Genomic DNA, 19,776 nt, shown 5'->3' on the forward strand with positions numbered 1-19,776 from the left:
TGATCAATCCATTTTACAAAATCCATAATACATATAGTCCATGCGCAAGATGCAAACTTGCATGGTTGGTTGGTACCAACATATCTATATATGCTACCTATAATTAGCTAGGCTACTCCTACCGGATGGCTAGAAAAACATAAATAATGATTCACTGTTTTTTCTCAACCAAAAACGTCTGAGCTAGCTATGGCAATCTTCTTATCTGACAGTTAGATATATGCATGGTTTGTTAGACAAAATTGTTTGTATATATAATCTTTTCAGATGAGGCATTCAGATGCAGAAAACTCATATAACACATGCCGTCCATTTAGTTAGTTGCAACAGATTTGTATAATTACCTTTTTTGTGAGATAGGTTGATTATATATTTCTTCTCTACTACTTAAAAAATAAGAGATGTTTCCTTCATCTGTCAAAACAAAATAAATAACGAAAAAAATAATAAAAAAAAAGTCGACTCCCGTCAAAACAAAATAAATGGCGAAAAAATAAAAAAAAAAGTTCGACTCCCTCTCAGAAACGAAAAAAAAAGTCCGACTCTAAATCCGATTCCCCCTTAAAAATAGAAAATAAAACACACCACTCCTCTCGGTCTCGGTTTGAGTCCGAGATCCCAGGCACACTCCTTTCAGTTTCAATCTATACCGTGATATCCTATATATCTTGGTGAGAAAAATTGATGTGCCGAATTGAAGATCTGTTTACAAAAACGGAACCTACCGGTCGAGAGCATTCCATTTTTATATGATTTTAATTTTTGGGTTTGTACTTTTCTATTTGAGTCCCTATAATTTTATATTTACATTTGAGTCCCTATAATCTTGCAATGAGATACTTGAGGTCGTTTTTTTAGGAAAAAATAATTAAAGGGAGAGAACAAGGGTATAAAGGTGCATAAAAAGAAAAAGAAAAACTGCAAAAAAAAGAAAAAAAGGGAAAAAAAGAAAAACAACAACAATAAAATTTTGTTTCCCCTAAGTGGGAAAAAAACTGTAGATCCAATTCCTATAAATGGCAAAAAAAGTGGTGAAAAATAAAGGCTAGATCCGATTCCTTTAAAAACGGAAAAATAAAGTCTAATTCCTATAAAGGCGAAAAAATCTGAAAAAACATCTAAAAAAGTCGTCTGATTCACTAAGAAAGTGGCGAAAAAAATAGTTTGTAAAAAATAAAAAGCTGGTTCGTACAAAATAAAAAATGCACGCGACAAAAAAATGGAAAGGGCGAAACAAATTCCGATTTCTAATCAGTATATATCTCTTCTCTATCTCTAATCTAATCTAACTATTTAAAAAGGGAAAATGCACGAGAAAAATAAAAACGGTTCAAAAAAATACGTGAGAAAAAAGCGCAAAAAAATGCTAAAAAGGTTTTCCATCTTCTATAAAAAAACTTACGAGAAATATTATTTCCATCGTCGGTAATTTTTTTAAAAAAACATGCAAGGAAAAAACTATAAGAAAAAAATACGCCATTACTAAAAAATGATTTGAAAAAACAGTGCATGAAAAATACACCGTCTATTAAAAAACAAATCGCTCTGAAAAAACTGTCAGAAAAAAACGCTAAATTGATGGATGCTTGAGTCAGATAGGATCCATCCATTTTTTGCCATCTATTACACGACTTTTATTTCGTCATATATTCTCCTGTATTGGAAAAAAAGCAAAAAAAGAACATTAAAAAAACAAGAAAAAAACGCGTGAGAAAAGAAAAGCAAAAAAGGGAGAAAAATATGGTTTTCGCCGTCAGTAAAAAAATAAAAAAAACAATGTAGGAAGAAACTGTTAGAAAGAAATGCGTCATTTCTGAAAAATGGTTTGAGAAAATCACACAAGAAAAAATACACCGTTTATAAAAAAACAAGCCGCTCATTAAAATACAAACATTATTTGACATGATTATGCATGAAAAACGTATATTATTATTAGAATTTATTCACCCGTTATAACACACGGGTATTTTTACTAGTGTTAAAAAAGATAATAAATGATAACCCTGTTGTTACAGTCAAGAGAAACAAAAGATCAATAAGAATCGAGAGGTCCCACATCTTATAGAATATCGTAAGATACGTGACCAGACAATCGCGGCCACCACTACCCTAACAAACTTTGGCACGGGCAAGAATAAAACAAGCATCGGTCATCATTTTCATTATATTATTCCTCTAACAAATCATCAAACCGATCGACCCATTGAATAAATCAATGACCCGATACCTAGAGGCGCCGATACCACCAGGCAGCAAGACCCTCTTGAAGATGCAGGCAAACTTCGCCTTCCGAGTCTTATTACTCCATCCATTTTATAATGTAAGACTTTCTAGGATTGATGTTAATGAATCTAGACACACATATATATTTAGATTTATTAACATCGATATAAATGTAGGCAATGCTAGAATGACTTACATTATGAAATGTAAACGGAGGAAGTAGTAGCCTACAATTTTCCTTAGATCTATATATATAATTAGTGGTTTAATTCTATGGATAACATATGTGTAATGTTTTTTTAGAAATGTCATTGACGGTGTTTTCTTTTTCATATCTCTGGTCTTCCTGTTAATAACCTCTACAATAGAGTAAATTTTAATTTGACAGTTGGCACCAAATTAGTTTTTTTTGTTTTTAATGATAAGCGACGTACCCGTTAACAACGAGGTGCCGTGACTTCGTCAATCTCAACATATGCCGGTCCGGCCAGTATTCCGAAGATGTTCATAGGGGTAGAGTGTGCATGTGTGCATTTATAGAGATGAGTGTGCGTGTGTTGTGAACGCATGTAATTGTATGTTTCTAAAAAGAATAGTTTTTTTTAATTAAAAAAATCGACCAGGTGTGCGACAGGGCACACGAGTTTCCCTCCGTGTGTGTCCCCCGGTATGGCCTACAAGTCGCACGGAAGCAAACACTCCCTTTTTTAGAAAGTACGAGTATATATAGGACGAGTTTAATTACTGTGTGAGAGTGAGTGAGAAGTGTGCATGAGGATTAAACTAATGCTACTTGCCCATGTACTCGTGATTTAATTACCTACACTAATCTTTCTCACCAACACACTGTGTGTGTGTATATATATATATATATGTATATATATATATATGTATGTACATACATACATATGTATGTACATACATATATATACATACATACATATATATATATACATACATATATATAGGACACTCATATGGGGCACCATGGTGCCCAGGCACCATGGTATCTAATGCACAAAATCACTCAAATTTTTCAAAATTTTCAAATTGTGAGTATATACCTAGTTATAATAATTTGATTCATACCTATACTTATCAACAAAACAACTCAAATTTAACTTTATTTCACAATCCAAACATAACTAATTATATGTATGGATGCTGTATACCTAGAATCAAAATCTAACAAAAACAAGTTCAAATTCAGTTCAAACTTGCTTTAAACTAGTTAGTAAAGTAATTAATGTTAATACCTAAGTAATTGAAAAAGTTTCATACTCATTTGAATTGAGTATATACTCAATTTCAACAATGGTGCCCGGGCACCATGGAGCACCAAACAAATTTACTATATATATATATATATATATATATATATATATATATATATATATATATATATATATATATATATATATATATATATGGTTCTGTTTGGCACAGCTCTAGCTCCCAACTCTAACTTACCTGAAGCTGGAGTTATGCGAAACGGTACAGATTCTTCATTTTTAGAGCGGAGTTAGCAGAGCTGCTCCACAAATTTATACTACGGGGGTGGAGCTAGGTTTTCGCTGCTCCACAGCTCCACTCCACCTCAAAGACCCAGTACCCTTTACTTTTTAGTGTATTCATGTAAAAATGCCACTGAACTACCCTCTCTTCCCATTCTCTCTCCGCTCCATCTTCCTCCCCATCCTCCTCTGACGGCCAAATGTGGCGGCGTCTGCGGTGGCGGTAGGCGCGGGCGGCAGCGACAGGGCGGTCGAAGCAGGCGATACGCGGTGGTGTCAGCGGCGGTGTGTGGCATCGGCAAGCGGTGTGCAGGTGGCGGCATCGACCGGCGACAGTCTAGGCGGCGTCGATAAGCGGCGGCGGAGATGCACGGGCTACCTAGAGGCAACAAAGGCAGGGTGGCACCTACAAGGTGTTCGACGAAATAACGACGAGGGATGTGGTGGCGTGGAGCTGAGTAATCTAGCTAAACACTTTCTATACCCACCCAGCTTCTATAGGAGTCATTTCTCTTTGGAGTTAGAGTTTAGAGTTGAGAATTGAAATTTGAAGCTCTACCAAACGGGGTCCATGTATGTATACTTCCACAGACAATCACTGGTGGAGAAAGCCTTTTTACTTCCAGTTGGTAACCCCTCTATAGTCCTGGTTTTTCAACCGGGAGTACGAATCCGGGACTAAAGATCGCTATCTTTAGTCCCGGTTCAAATACCCGGGACTAAATATTGATCTTTAGTCCCGGTTGGTGTTACCAACCGGGAAAAAAGAGAGGAATCTTTAGTCCCGGTTGATAACACCAACCAGGACTAAAGAGATAGTAGCGCTTTTTTTTTCTTTTGCCCAGATTTACTCTCTATATTTTCTCCCGAATCTAGTGCCATGTATATCCCTAAATCAATCCCCAAATCCCCAATTCAAAGTAACATCCCAAATTTTAAGTTACTTATAAACATAAATCAAATACATCACAAATCCTAAAAAAAATACACTCAAATCAAATACATCACAAATCCTAAAAAATACACACAAATCAAATATATCACAGATTATACATCTCATATCCATGAAATTTGCATGAATCACAAAATTACACATCTCAATCAATCACAAATTATAAAAAAAAAAAGAAAAAAGGCCGACCGGCAGTCGTGAGGGCACAGCCGCCACCGGGCACGCCCCCGCCGGCCGCCGCCGCACACGGCAACTCCGGCCGCCCGCGGCGGCGGCCACCGGGAGCGCCGCCGCTGGCCGCCGCCGGGCGCAGCACCGCCGCCCACCATGGCCGCCGCCCCGCGCGGCACCGCCGCCGCCCGCCACGGCCGCCGGGCCGCCACCGCTGGCCACCGGATGGGATGGGAAGTGAGGAGGGGAGGAGAGGGGAGGAGGAAGGAGAGAAGGGGCGGATGGGAAGTGAGGAGGGGAGGAGGAATTAGATCTGTGAAGAGGGAGGGGAACGGATTTGTGAAGTGTAGGAGAGGATAAGGGATAAGGATTATATACTGCGTATTAAATTTTAGTCTCGGTTGGTAATACTAACTGGGACTAAAGATCAATATAATTTTTAGTTCCGGTTAGTATTATCAACCGGGACTATAAAGATGATCAGATCCTCGCCCCCCTGACAAACTACTGACACGGGATAAACCGGGAGTAAAGATGATTTTTAATCCCGGTGTGTAACACCAACCGGGACTAAAGATCATAAAATAGCTGTGGTGTTTTTAACCGGGACTAAAGATCATTTTTAGTACTGGTTTTTATTGTAACCGGGACTATTGTGGATTTTGGCCGACTGACCAAAGATGGTTTCTCCACCAGCGAATGTACTATATATATGCCGGGGTATATATACTAGCAAAGTGGTTTTGCTTTGTAATTAATGGCCAAAACTTAGTCATATATACACCGTCATCACATTTGAAGCATCGTAGATTGGCTCACTTTAACCCTTAAACAATATAAATTTAGGAGACAACGACCATGCCAGTGTTAAGCCTCCATTGTCTCAACCGTTGGTACCATGATCGAACGGATTATATGTGATAGTGATAAAACAGATACCATCACTATGATCTTTTAAATAAGTATATATAGATATATATTTGCGCTTCTGTATGGCTAGCTGCCTAGCTCCACTAAAAAAAATATACTTCCTCCATTCTATAATATAAGGCACAATAACTTTTCTTAGGACATGTACAAAGGTAGAGACTAGTAGGGGCTCTCATATATTCCGCGTCAACAAAAAAACATCACCCCTACAAAGATTCATCTCTTGAGTTGACTCTACATTAATACATGCTAATTGATATATTTAATCTGAAGTTGCGTATCTTCATGAAGATGGATTGTACAACGCCGTCTCTCTTCTTGTCTCCTCGTTCTTTTCGCTGGATGAGCCGTTGTTGCGCCGTTGTCACATGAAGCATCGATGTTACCCTGCTCTCATTTCTCTATCATCCACGTAAGCAAAATTGCTTAATTGAAATCAAAGAGAGACGGTTAACAATGGCCTTTGTACATGCTCTCATGATATAAGACATGCATGTAAGCATGCAATTAATTACGACATTTTCTCCATTAAATTATTACTTTTTAAAATCCTTCACTCTCATGTTATCTAATCCTATTGGATGCATACATTATATTTATTAGGATGATTTAAACTACAAGATAATAATTGTTATTTTTTGGTTTTTGTGTTAAGAGTGGTTGTGCATTATATTTTAGAATGGGGGAGTATATAACTATTGGTCAAAATTAGATGTGGTCAAAACAGACCATCGTGATTGTAGAATATAACTTGTGGTCAAAATTAGATGTGGTAATTTAGTTAATTAAAGAATGTCTCAAAAGGATGCCAGCTTGTATAAAAAGAAATCAATTAACTATTACAGGAGTGAGCTTTTGTTTAAAGCAATGTATAGTACGGAAGAATCTGAATTCGATAGCGGTCATCGTACGAAAAGTGGATAAAGTGAGACCGTTTGGAGTTTGGATGACACCTGTAGTACATGGTTTGTACTTTAAAATTTCAACTTAGCACGGTCTCCCATATATATACTGTATGCTTGGACAATCACCAGGCTCAGGTGCATTCCAGTCGATGCATGGCCATGCATTACCATCGGGAGAAGAACTTTGATTACTGTCATATTTGGATTGTCTAAGCATGTACACCAGGCGTCCAAAACTAGGGAAATTTTAGCTGTTTGCCACTTTTAGATTTAACAATTATCCAAATGCCCTTCTTATATTTGCTCTGATTTTTTTGCCCCTCTAAGATGATGGCGTTTTAACTATTTGTCACTTTTGCCCACATTGCAATACATAGGAAAAACATTGTGGGACCCACTAGTCAGCCTCTTCGCTGCCCTTATCTCTCTCACCGTCCCCGTCAGCGTTGAAGGCGACAGTGGCGCCCTAGCCACAACCATCCCGGTGGCCTCGCACAGGAATAGCAACGACGTTGACGCATCACCTTTCTCCCTCTTCCCGACATGCGCATCGTCTGCACGTGCAAAGGTGAGCGCGTGGTCCCGACCTTGATGGCACCCGCTGAACCAAGCGGATGTCAGCAACCTCCTCCTCCCGTCGCATGGCCAATTAACATGGCGGCGGCATCAGGCATGCATGGCGGGAAAGCCGCTGCGAACTCCGGCAAGACCATCCTAGTGACGATACTGACGCGCCGCCTGTCGAAATTAGCAACCGGTAATATTGAAAGGGGTAGTGCACAAGAACTAGAGTAGATGGGTTGAAAGACAAAGAGTTTAGACATGTTCAGTTCCTCTCGATGAGAGGTAATACCTTACTATTGTTTGGGGATTTGAATCGTGTTGTAATGATCTTGATCTTGGATGTGGTTATACCCTCGAGGGGGCTTCCTGCCCACCTTATATAGATCATGGGGTAGGATTATAGGTAAAAACCTGACCGAATATAATATCTATTTTACAATATTTCCGAACTAAGACTTTAAGCCGTTTACTTAATACTTAAGGAAACGTAATACCCAAGTCAGAATCTATTACATATTCTAGAGATATAAACTATCCCCTATAACTAGTCAGATAAGCCGATCGTGTGGGTATATGGTACTCATAATCTCCACACCACCCATCTTCCCTTCCCTGGTGGCTTGGTCGTGACAGCAAGGTGCTAGAGGAGGAGATTGAACTCCAGAAGATGGCGAACGAAGCGTGAATTGGAGATCTGAGCGGGCCGAGCCCGATGTGGACGGAAAAGGTGAAGGGATGGAGCAAGTCATTGGGGCAGTACAAGAGACGGAGGGTCGGGCCGGAGGAAAATGAGGTGGAGTGGTCGAAGTGGAGATCCCTGGCATCACCGCTGGTCGAGAAATCGGAGAGGAATGGTAGCCCGAGCACACCGACCAACACCTATGCCTTCATGGCAGAGGACTCCATCATCGTCGCTACCTAGCTAGCTACATGGCTCCTGCGACAACGATAGCGCGCACTGCCAATGCCCACCACGCCCTCCTGACAGGCGTCGCCACTGCGCCTCCTCACCAACGCGAGATGATTGGAGAGGAGGGCCATGACACAACAGGGACACATCGGACCGGAGAGAGATAAGGGAAGCGGAGATGCTGACTAGTGGGTTCCACACCGTTTTTTACCCTAGGTTGCCATGTTGGCATGCCACGTAGGCAAAAGTGGCAAATAGTTAAGAAGCCATCATCTTAGAGGGGCAAAAAAAATAAGAGCAAATATATAAAGGGTATTTGGATAATTGCCAAACTAAAAAATGAGAAATAGTTAAATTCCCTCCAAAACTATGGCATTGAATTTGAACAGCCATAGTTTGATTTTTTTTTATGGAGGGTGTACTCCCTCCTATGGTCCTACCCAAAATAAACTTACGGAGTATGAACAACTCCTTCCACCCCAAAAAAAATAAACCTGTATCGGATGTGACATATGCTAGTACTAGCACTATTATGGAAAGTTGATTATACCAGTTAGGAATCGACAATAGTTGCCGGATTTCTCAGCTGACACCCGTAGGTGATACCTTTGAGGAGAACTCATAGGTGCTGGTTTAGAAACCGAAACCTTTGAGATATATAAAAAAAATCGACTTGATGCATCAAGCAACTCCCCTCAACAAACATAACAAGCACACTAGAACACAAGAACGGACGCCGCCGCTCACCGTTATCAGTGTTGAGGGACCGAGAAGCTGGAGACTACTCGGGGACAAGCGACAGGGCCTAGATCTGGTGGCCCCCCGAGCTCGGGCCTAGCAAATCTGGTGTCAGTGTAGTCGCCACCATTGTTGCTGTTCACGGATGGGGAAAGCGTCACCGGATCTCATGGGTAGGGAGGGCGTCACCGCTTGTGGGTGGGAGGGCGCGGCTCGTGGGGTGGAGAGGCACTGTTCGCGAGAGAGAGGAGGACGAGAGCCCCTCGCGGGAGAGAGGGAGAGAGGATGATGAGAGAGAATGCCGCTCGCTCACCTTATCAGCTCGTGAGTGGATAAGGACGAAGGCCCAGCTCGGCTCGGTTTTTACGGTACCATTTTTTAGAAAAAAAAACACCTATAATATATTATAGGTGTTTGTTTTCTAATTAACTGGCACCTATAATAAATTAAAGGTGTCAGTTTTTTAAAAAAATCTGATGCCTATAGTATTGGTGTCAGTTTTTCTCTAGAACCAGTACCTATACTTTTACTCAAAGGTGTTGGTTATATATTTTTTTCAACCCACGGAGGGGGTAAAGTCTATAGGTACCGGTTTTAGCATTTCCGGTACCTATCGTGTCAACTTTTTTGTGATGTTTGATAGTACTGTACGAATATGGATAACTTCCTATCTAGATTCGTAATAGGATATATCATATTCCATACTAGTTTATTTTTTATGAAACGAAGAGGGTAAGCCGTAACTAAGAACGTGAGAATCAGGTGTGAAACTTAACACCTTATATTTAGGAAATATTATTAAAAAAGTAGATTGCCTAAATGGTGGTGGTTTCCTCGGCATGAATACAGTGATTCAATTTTCCTAATAAAGCGAAAAAATAGAATCTTTATTGACTAAGATAGGTGTGTTCGTAGTATCGTATAAACTCTATAATTATCATCAAACGCTTTAGCAAAGCCAAATGAAACAAAATCATTCTTTCTCTTTAAGAAACATACGATATGCGCTCACAACATGCGCATTCACCCCTAAGAATATACATGTACACCTTACCTTTATAAGTATCTCCAAAATACTGGACGATGCATCTAAGATCGACAGTCACCACGGGCATCTCGGTGTCAACGAGTACATCACCTACCACTAGAAGAATAATTAGCCATAAATACAAGCACATGTGTCAAGTCTAGGATTTAAAAGGGGATGAATATGTTTTACCGCAAGAAATCCAACCCAGTTAAGCTACACTCACAAGAAACAAACTCATTCTAGCTAAATTAGTAGAGTATAAGAAGAATAGTTTTTGAAAAATAAAATGAGAGATCTAAAGGCATGTTAGAGCGCATTGGTTTGAATTGAAACATGAAAATTGTGAGGATCATATATAATTTTTAGAAACCCTTGGGGTCCCTCACTTCCTACCCTGACAATAGACGGTCGGGGCCTGATCGATGGTACTACTATTACATCAATACTAGGTGATTCTCCGTGCTTTGCTGCGGAAATTACTAAGTAATTTTTAATATTTTTTAATAAACGAGTTAAAAGTAAAAATTATATTAGTTACTAACAACAAATAAAACCGGTTTGTCTAATTATGTTAAGAGAGAAATATATTTAGTAGACTCTATATGAGATTGTAGATGAAATATGATATCCCACACTTTGATTATCTGGATGAATATATGTTAAGTATTATAAAAATAATGGATATATATGTTAAAAATATTGTGAAAAATAATGTGAAGGAAGATGATTGGATGTTGATTTGTAGAATTCAATGAATTATAGATGATGTTGCATGCTTACGTAAGTTCTGTATGTAATTATTGCTAGTGGATGATGAGATGACATGTTTGTATGTTGAGCTTTATAGTAAGAGATAGGATAACTAGTAGCTCACAGAAAAAAAATTGATGCAATAACGATAAGTAAATTTGAAACAGATGAAGTTTCTAATTTCTATAAACGGAGTTCATGAACATACTACAATCTTTGTGCATTAATTAATTCCCAACAGCCAGCTCTCTCCCCGTGTGCAGAGATATATTATAATCATCGTGAACGATCGAGAAATTAGTCAAAATATATCGTACACATGCAGCTATCATGGACACACAGATTCATATTTATACATGGAGACCAAACCTAATTTGAAGGAGAACTCGTAGCTAATCAGCAATGATTAGCTAGTCAATTAGCCAGTCTGGACTTCAACCAGACAGGCCGAGGAAAGATGTGTGATCGAATCCATCCAAGCTTCTCCTTGAATAAACAGGATTTGCACGGCTCGATTTTATTTAATTAAGTAATTAGTCTCTGGCTAATCACAATGTTTAGGCTTAGATTGTGTCTTAAATTTTTTGGAGATCTGGCCGGCCGGACTGCGCGGCGATGAGTGGCGCTGTCGAGGGACAAACCGTCCAAAGAGAAGAACAGCACGATCATCCTGTACCTACTGATCTACCTGTCGTCGTGTCTATTGTATCCCAAAAAAAATAATGTAAAAATTAAACGACATATATTAATAGATATAACACACACCTAAAAATATTATAAAATTATTCTACAAATAAAAAACTCCCCAAGTAGTTAGTGATAATTTATATATCCTGATGGCAGTTGAATTTAGTCAGACGCAGAGACGACAATCATGGAAATTATGCACACTAACTGGGTGCAAAAAAAATGAGTAAATTTCTCTAAAAGAAGAGAGAACAAGTCTCAATTAATTAAGCTGAAATTAAGTAGATTGCACAAGCAAAAACTAAATTTTATTTTTTTATTACATCGAAGACGTGAAAGAGACCACAAAGTCAAGTTGCAGTTTTCCGACAAAATTACATGATATTTTAATAATAATTTTGTTAAAATTGTTTAGCTAAAGTTAATATTCACCAATAATTTTAATAGATATGATTTTAAGCATAGTGCCCTATTGCATCAAAAATTCAAAATGACGAAAATCGAATCATAACTACATTAAACATCAAGGACGACATTAATTATTTTCTCCCTCTTTTAACCCACATACGGCTGTGGAAAAATTAATTATAAATGACATTATATTTTCCATGATTAAACAGGAAATATGCCTATCAATTTAATCAATGACCTTAGCTAGGTTTTTTTTTTAAATCAACACCACTCCAACTGTACAAATTAGTAATTAAATTTGTAATGTTGTGCCTAATTACACCTGTGATGCTAGCATACATAATTAATAATAGCCAGTTTTATTATGTTTGGTAGTTGTCGTGTGCAGTAGCAGCATGTGTGATCGCTTTTGGAGTGACACGGAGCCGTCGTTATCATCTCTCTTTAATCCCTGTTTGATGCATGTCAATTAGCCACGATAGCTAGCTTAATTAGCTGCTTCCAAAAGCTACTGTTGTCGGTAAGTAGAACATGCACGAGGGGGTATAGCTAAGCTACATATAGAGAGAGATAAAAACTATATTAATTATGTGTAGACAAATTGATTACTACTATATATTAATTCAATCGAGCCAAGTGAAAACTTTATAGCTGAAAGTGTAACTAATTTGATTTTCTTTTTCCTATACATAAAATAATCCAACTTTCAGTGTTTAGTTGGTGGAGATGTACGTGGAAAGGATCGATTAAGCTCATCATGAATGCTGTCCATGCATGCAGCAAAGAGTTGCTTCTGTGTCTGTTTCCCACAATAATCTTTTGATTGTGTTTAGGACACCTGTTTATTCGATCTTGTCCCTTCCTTTGAAGATTAGCTAGGGACATGTTCTTGCAGCAGATCACACGAGGGCACGCATGCAAGAGAGCTGCTAAGTACAATTAACCTAATTAAAATAACAAGATAAATTAAGGCTAAATGGCAGCCTAGATCGATTTATATTTATTTATTTATTTTTATTACCATCGATCAGTTTGTAGCTTTTTATTTCAAGAAATGCAAAAGGTGGATCCATGCATTATGATCACTTAATCCTTTAAAAAGAAAAGAAAAGACGATTAATTATCTCATGGTAGGAATATTGTCGAGTCAAACTAAACAGGAAAATGTTTTGATATGATCTTTTTTTAAAAAAGAAACATAGTTGATCAATCATTAACGCTAACAACGGGCGCACACTTATTCCTACAAACTCACATATGCAGATCCTGTGTCAAATCTACAATTTAAATCTAGGTGGATAGATTCCACTAAGAAAACCTAACATAAGTTTAGTTACGCTCACTTCACAATATTTTGGTATTATTTACCACGCAGGTTTCCCAACCTCCATAATTTGTTTTACACCAAATGGTGGAGACCCTATCAAGTGTACCTGAAATTTCGGAAATATTGTACAACTGAGTATGCTAATTAAGCTTTGAAATGAGCCTGAAATCTGGCGGAGTATATACTCGATCAGTGGTCGCAATTCGGCCTGTCAGCAGGCGTGATTTTGGGCCACTTAACGTGCACTATTTCGGCCCTTCAGTCGGTGCAATTTGTGTCCATAAATTTGCACAATTTCACTTCATAACCTGGCGCAGTTTGGCCTAGAGATGGCAACAAGTGTACACCCGTCGGGTTTCCTCACCCTTTACCCACACCCATCAAAATTAAATATGCCCATTACAACACCCACACCTGCGGTCGGGTACAAAATTTTCCCATACCCATACCCATATATAGTGCACACGGGTGGTGGGTTTCCAACGGGTACCTGTACTCGTAACTTGCGAGACAACTTCCAGCCTCTACGCCTACAGCGGCCACCGTGGCGAGCAACGACCTCAGGAGTGGCGGTGTCGTCGAGCAGAGGCCAATGGGGGCTAGACGATAGTGGTGGCGGCCTTGGTGAGCGGAGGCTGGAGGTGGCTAGACGACGGTGATGGCCACGACAAGCAGAGGTCAGAGGGGGCTAGACAACGACGGCCTTGGCAAGCGGAGACCGGTGAGGGCAATGAGGGCCTAGACGAGTGGCGGTCTCAACGAGCAACGGCCTCAGCAACTGCGTGTGCGTGCGGCAATGCAGGCCACGGCCGCAAGCTTGAGTGCATGATGCGGGGCCCTTCTAATGGGCGATCGATCGCCAGCGATCGCGCTGGGCGATCAGTTCGCCCCCCCCCCCCCTCTCCCCTCTTCTCCCTCCTTTCTCCTCCCCTTCTTCTCTTCCTATTACAGTACACCACACAAAATTTTTTTAAAAAACAAAAAGTTAGAAAAATTTATGTATAGAAATACTATATATAAAAAATTTGAATTCAAATTTGAATCGGGTATGTAAACGTTTGACTTATAAACTTTGGGTCTATAAACTTTAGGTGTATAAACTTTTAGTTGTATAGAAATACTATATATAGAAAATATTTGAATTTAAATTTGAATTTGAATTCAAATTCAAATTTGAATCGGGTATATAAACTTTTGACTTATAAACTTTAGGTCTATAAACTTTAGGTCTATAAACTTTAGATGTATAGAAATAATATATATAAAAAAAATATTTGAATTCAAATTCAAATTTGAATCGGATATATAAACTTTTAACTTATAAACTTTTGGTCTCTAAACTTTAGATGTGTAAACTTGAAGTGTATAAATTTACTAAAATAGGAAAGTAATGCGGTGCCAAAAAAGGAAACCATGTGGGGGGTGGAGGGAGGGAGGGGGAGGGGATCGATCGCTACCCCATCCCCATAGCGATCGATCGCCCATCAGCATTCCCGCATGATGCGTGCGGCGGCAATACGGAGGGGAGAAGTTAGTCTTGGCACTGAGGGGGCTTTGATGGTTGTGATCCTTGGGCCATCAATTTATTAACCCATGGGTTAACGTGTTCGGGTGCCAAGGAAACGTAACCGCACCCGATATACCCGATGGGTGAAGGTTTCGGCTGTTAAAGATCCACGGGTATGATATTTGGACAGTATCTACCTCCTAATATAGTAAAAATCGAATGGGTTTCAGGTCACAGGTCCCCATTGGCATCTCTATTTTGGCCATAGTTGATCGTGATTTTAGCCCATAGATGCGTAAATGCGTGTGAATTCAGCCCGTGAGTGAAAATGAATTCGGCCCATAGATGTGCGCTAATTCAGCCCGTCAGTGCTCGTGAACTCTGCCCATTGGTGCACGTGAATTAAGCCCACAGCTGAGCGCGATTTCGGCCCATTAATGAGCATGATTTCAGCCCATCTCGTCTTTCATTTGAAATCATGCTCATTAGGAAAAAGTATACTATGACTCCTTCAACTATTGCCCGAGTATGATTCATGTCCTCCAACCACAAAACCGGGTATATCGACTCCAACTATCAAAACCGGTGCAAACAATGCCCCTGGTGGTTTTGGAGGTGGTTTTGGATGACGTGGTGGTCTTGACTGAGTCTTTGTGGCATTAGAATAAAAACAAAAAACGAAAAGAAATATGTGGAGCCCATATGTCATTCACACAAATAAAGTATTGTAGGACCCACATGTCATCCTCCATCTCCTTCCCTTTATCCTCCTCCCTCCATCTCTCTCCCTTATCTCTCTCTCCCCCGGCCTTTCTCTTCACCTTGGCCGGAGCGGAGGTGGGGAGCGGCGGCCATCCTGCCGTCGTCGCCGCCGCAGGCGCTCCCCGTTGTCATCCGGCGCCGTGTTGCTGTCAGGCCGAGAAGAAAAAGAGGAGAGAGAGAGAGAGGAGGATGGGGGAGAGAGGTAGAGGAAGAAGATGACAGGTGGACCTCTACTTTATTTTTTTAATCTATTTGATGACTAGGATGCCACGTCAGTGAAACCGTTCCCCAAAACCGCCAAAGGAGTAAAATTATCCTGATTTTAATAGTTGGAGAGTCAAAATATCCGGTATTATGGTTTAGGGATACGAATAAGATTCGGGCACTAGTTAAAAGAGTCAAAGTGGACTTATTCCATGTATATTCGGCCGATGAGTACACAAATTTCGGCCTAAATTCTACTCCCCCAGACGTCAATAGCCAATCTGAACACATTTGTCCCTTGCAGAGATGCAATATACACTGTACTATAATTTGCACATTTTGAAAGATTGTACAGCTTTGACGAATTCTAGTGTCGAAACACTTAGTATTAATGTACCGTGGACAGAAAGTTGGATTTTTACATATAACTAGGAAGGTAGCCCGCGCATTCGCGCAGGCATGTATCATACATAGGATAAATTTGAGAAACTTATAAGGGCGATATACGAGCGAAATAATATTTTCAACGTTTCAAAATTGTGCTTTTTTCATGAATTTTCTTTGTTAGTATTGCATGACGAATTTATTTTTTATATATATAATTACCTACTGGAGGGTTGGTAACTTATGGTACCTCAAACATATGACTCTTAAAGTTCTATAGGGAAAGAGAGAAAACTTAAGGTATAAAACATAACATATACAACGATATATAATTAATGGCTCTACCGTTTTATGTAGAAAAAATGATAATTAATTTATTATTTGATTGCAGACATCAATTGATCATAGCTACGGATAATTCCTCATAGTAAATTATGAATATGTTTCCAATAAAGGGATAAAAATTAGAGAAAATAGTTGAAATTATGACGAAAAAATAAAATAGTTGATTTAGATTTTGTGTGATGAACACATTGGTGGTTTGCTGTTGATATTTTGGAGATTTATAGACAATTGGTTTTGTGAAGAGATTAAGTTCGGTTGACCCTTGGCGGTTAGACCATTGGGTTGGCTAGTCTGACCGCCGCAATACCTGCAGTCTGACCGGCGGCACCCAGCCGGTCTGACCACCAAGGGTCAACCGAACACCCTTGATTTTTACTTGATTTGGTAGACCAATATTTCTAACCATTGGATATTCATATGATCTAACATATTATGCACAGTCCAACTAACCAAATTATTCGTCTTCCCTACCACGGACGGTGAACATGTTAATTTGTGCCTCAGGTGGCATGCTCACATCATCATACCATGAAGAAAAAAAGTGCCCTACATCTACATGTATATGTATAATACATGTAACTATCTCATGCCTCTCTTTTTATCTGAGAAAAAGAAATCTATACCCAGCATGCATGCACAACGGGATACACCGGCTAGCCCTCCAATTTGTTCACTCAATGCACAATATGTTCTTTTGTTCTAGTGATTAGATAATTTAATAAGTACAAATAAGCCCTCTTTTTATATGAGAAAAAGAAATCTATACCCAACATGCATGCACAGTGGGATACACCGGCTAGCCCTCCAATTTGTTCACTCCATGGACAGTATGTTCCTTTTTTCTAGTGTTAGATAATTTAATAAGTACAAATAAGTAATATCCGTAAGGACAGCTGTTGATGCAAAAAAAAACACACACACACTGGCCTGAGAGATTTGCTTTACTCTAATGCAGGTCCTAATCCAAATCTGCTTCGTCTTTGACTCCAAATCCAATCTATAATTTACCAAATTTGGTCGTTAACAACAGCTCTACAGAACCCCTCTCTCCTTCTTTTCGTGGTGTATTAGTTTGATTTGAGCAACGTGAGATATCATTCCCAATGATAATTCTGTGATATAGGTATTTTGGATGGATATAATTAAGTTGGTTGAGAGTCAATAGGTCCATTGATACTATAATGAAGGTTACCGGTTTATAGGTATGGTCCATTGATCTTATTAAAAAAAATAAGGTGGATATTTTGATTTTTTTTTTTAATGAGAACTTTTAGGATTTTTTCTATAGATGTGGGTCCAAAATATAATAATTTTATTAGCTATTAAATATAGTTGGTATAGATCTTAAACTATTGATTTTATTAAAAAAATACAATGATTCAAACCCATCATAAATTGGAATATAATTTAAAATTTACAACAATTGAAGATTCTTTATATATTTATAGAACATACCAAGATCAATATGTATGAGGGATATTATCTATGTCTATATTTGTAAGTGCATGCAGTCTTTGGAGTACGATGAAATTAAGTTACTAATATATAAGATATTAGATACCCTTAAGCCTTAACTTAATTACCTTAGAGAAAAAAAATTACCTTAGAGAAAAAAGGGAGGCGAGCAAGGAAAAAGCACGCAGACTCTTCTCATGTGTGTGGATGGAAGCACGTACGTGTGTTGGGCAGACTCGTACCGCCAGATTGATCTTAAGTTTTTTTCTAAACATAAATCTCACGGTATATGGTGGTAAAAAATATTAGATCCACCAGATTAAATAAAACCAATGGCTAGATGTTCTCATTTTTATATAGATTTTCTAGGAATTAATTAGAGCGTCCTGTGTCATCTTAGTGTGTCGTCTTAGTAGTGTTTCTAGGAATCTCACGTGGCAATTTAGGAGTGCTTTTGGGATGTTTAATGAGATTTTAGTATATAATAGATAGATATATCTATGTAGGTGTGTGAAATTTACTCTATAATATATATTGTCATTTTTAATGTTTTGTTCTTATTTGGATGTCATGCGAAGATGGTATATGTTCAAAGTTAGGAAAATGTTTTTCTTATATATAGATTTGATGGGCACAACGGTTTAAACCATCTATACACTTAAATTTGATGGATTTTAATGTTTGTTCATAATTGGTTTTCATGCAAAGCACAATGGTCTATGGTAAAATTTAGGGAAGTGTTTTTCTTACATATGGGTTAACCGGTTCAAATAATCGTTAAAATATCTTTTCAGGGACAATGGTTAAAATAATTGATTCACCGATTTAAGTGAAAAGCTAAGGTTAGATGTTTTATTTTTCATAATATTTTTTCACATTAAAATTTTCAGCTAGAACATATGAAGATGGAGGATTGGAGGAGGGCAGAAAGCGTGGCATTGTACGTACATAACGTAAGTAGTGAAGAGATGAAAGGGTGGGCCGTTGGGAGAAGGGGTGAGTTGTGGGATATATTTTTTATAATGATAAATATAATAGTTGAAAATAGTGGATTTAGCGATTTATTAAACAAACAGTAGGTCCACCGGTTTATTAGAATGCCACGTTGCAGTTTAGGAGCGTTTGTATAATGACGCATGGTAATTTAGTAGTGTTTATAGGAAATTTAGTATAAAATAGAAGATTTTGCTTTCTAACTAACAAAGCAGAAAAATATGAGAAGGAAGAGTTAATCTAGGAAGAGGGGGTGTAATATGAATCAAATATGATAAGTATGTAAGTACCTATGAGATTAGGACAGAGGGATTAGTTACTTTAATAAATCTATAATGATTAAAAATAATAGGTTCAACGATTTAAGGGTAAATTGTTGGTGTGATTTTTTTGAATTTTTTTTATCTCAAATTACGGTAGAGATTAGCAGTGAAGGATTAGTTAGTTTAATAAATCTAACCTAATCGTCGAAAATAATAGATTCAACGTTTTAAGTGTAAATCAATGATATGATATTTGGCATTTCACTTGAAACTATTTGGATTTTATTGATCTTACATTATTTGTTTAATTATAAATTAAATCATGACAATTTAGCTCATAATGTTTACCTTGAATTGCTAGCTAAAAGTAGAAAGTAGAGAGGAGAGACACTTGATATATATGTGTGTGTTACGGGTAGCATATCACAACAACAATAATAATAATATATGAGATATATTATTTTTTTCATATATTATAGTTAGTTGTACGTGACATATACCTACGTACGTACATATGTTTGTACATGCTGGGTGGGGCCAACATTGGGTAGTTAATTTTTTTCTTAAAGATAAATCTAATGGTTGTGAGTAATGGGTCCACCAAATTTAATGAAAATCAGCAGATATTTAGTAGAGTGCCATGTGACGGTTTAAGAGTGTTTCTAGGATGCCACATAGTGACTTAGAAGCGTTTGTAGGAAGTTTAATAGACTTTTAGTATATAATAGATAGATTTCAAAAGACAATATTC

Source organism: Oryza sativa, chromosome 8 (assembly GCF_034140825.1).
Source record: "Oryza sativa Japonica Group chromosome 8, ASM3414082v1".
NCBI lineage: Eukaryota > Viridiplantae > Streptophyta > Magnoliopsida > Poales > Poaceae > Oryza > Oryza sativa.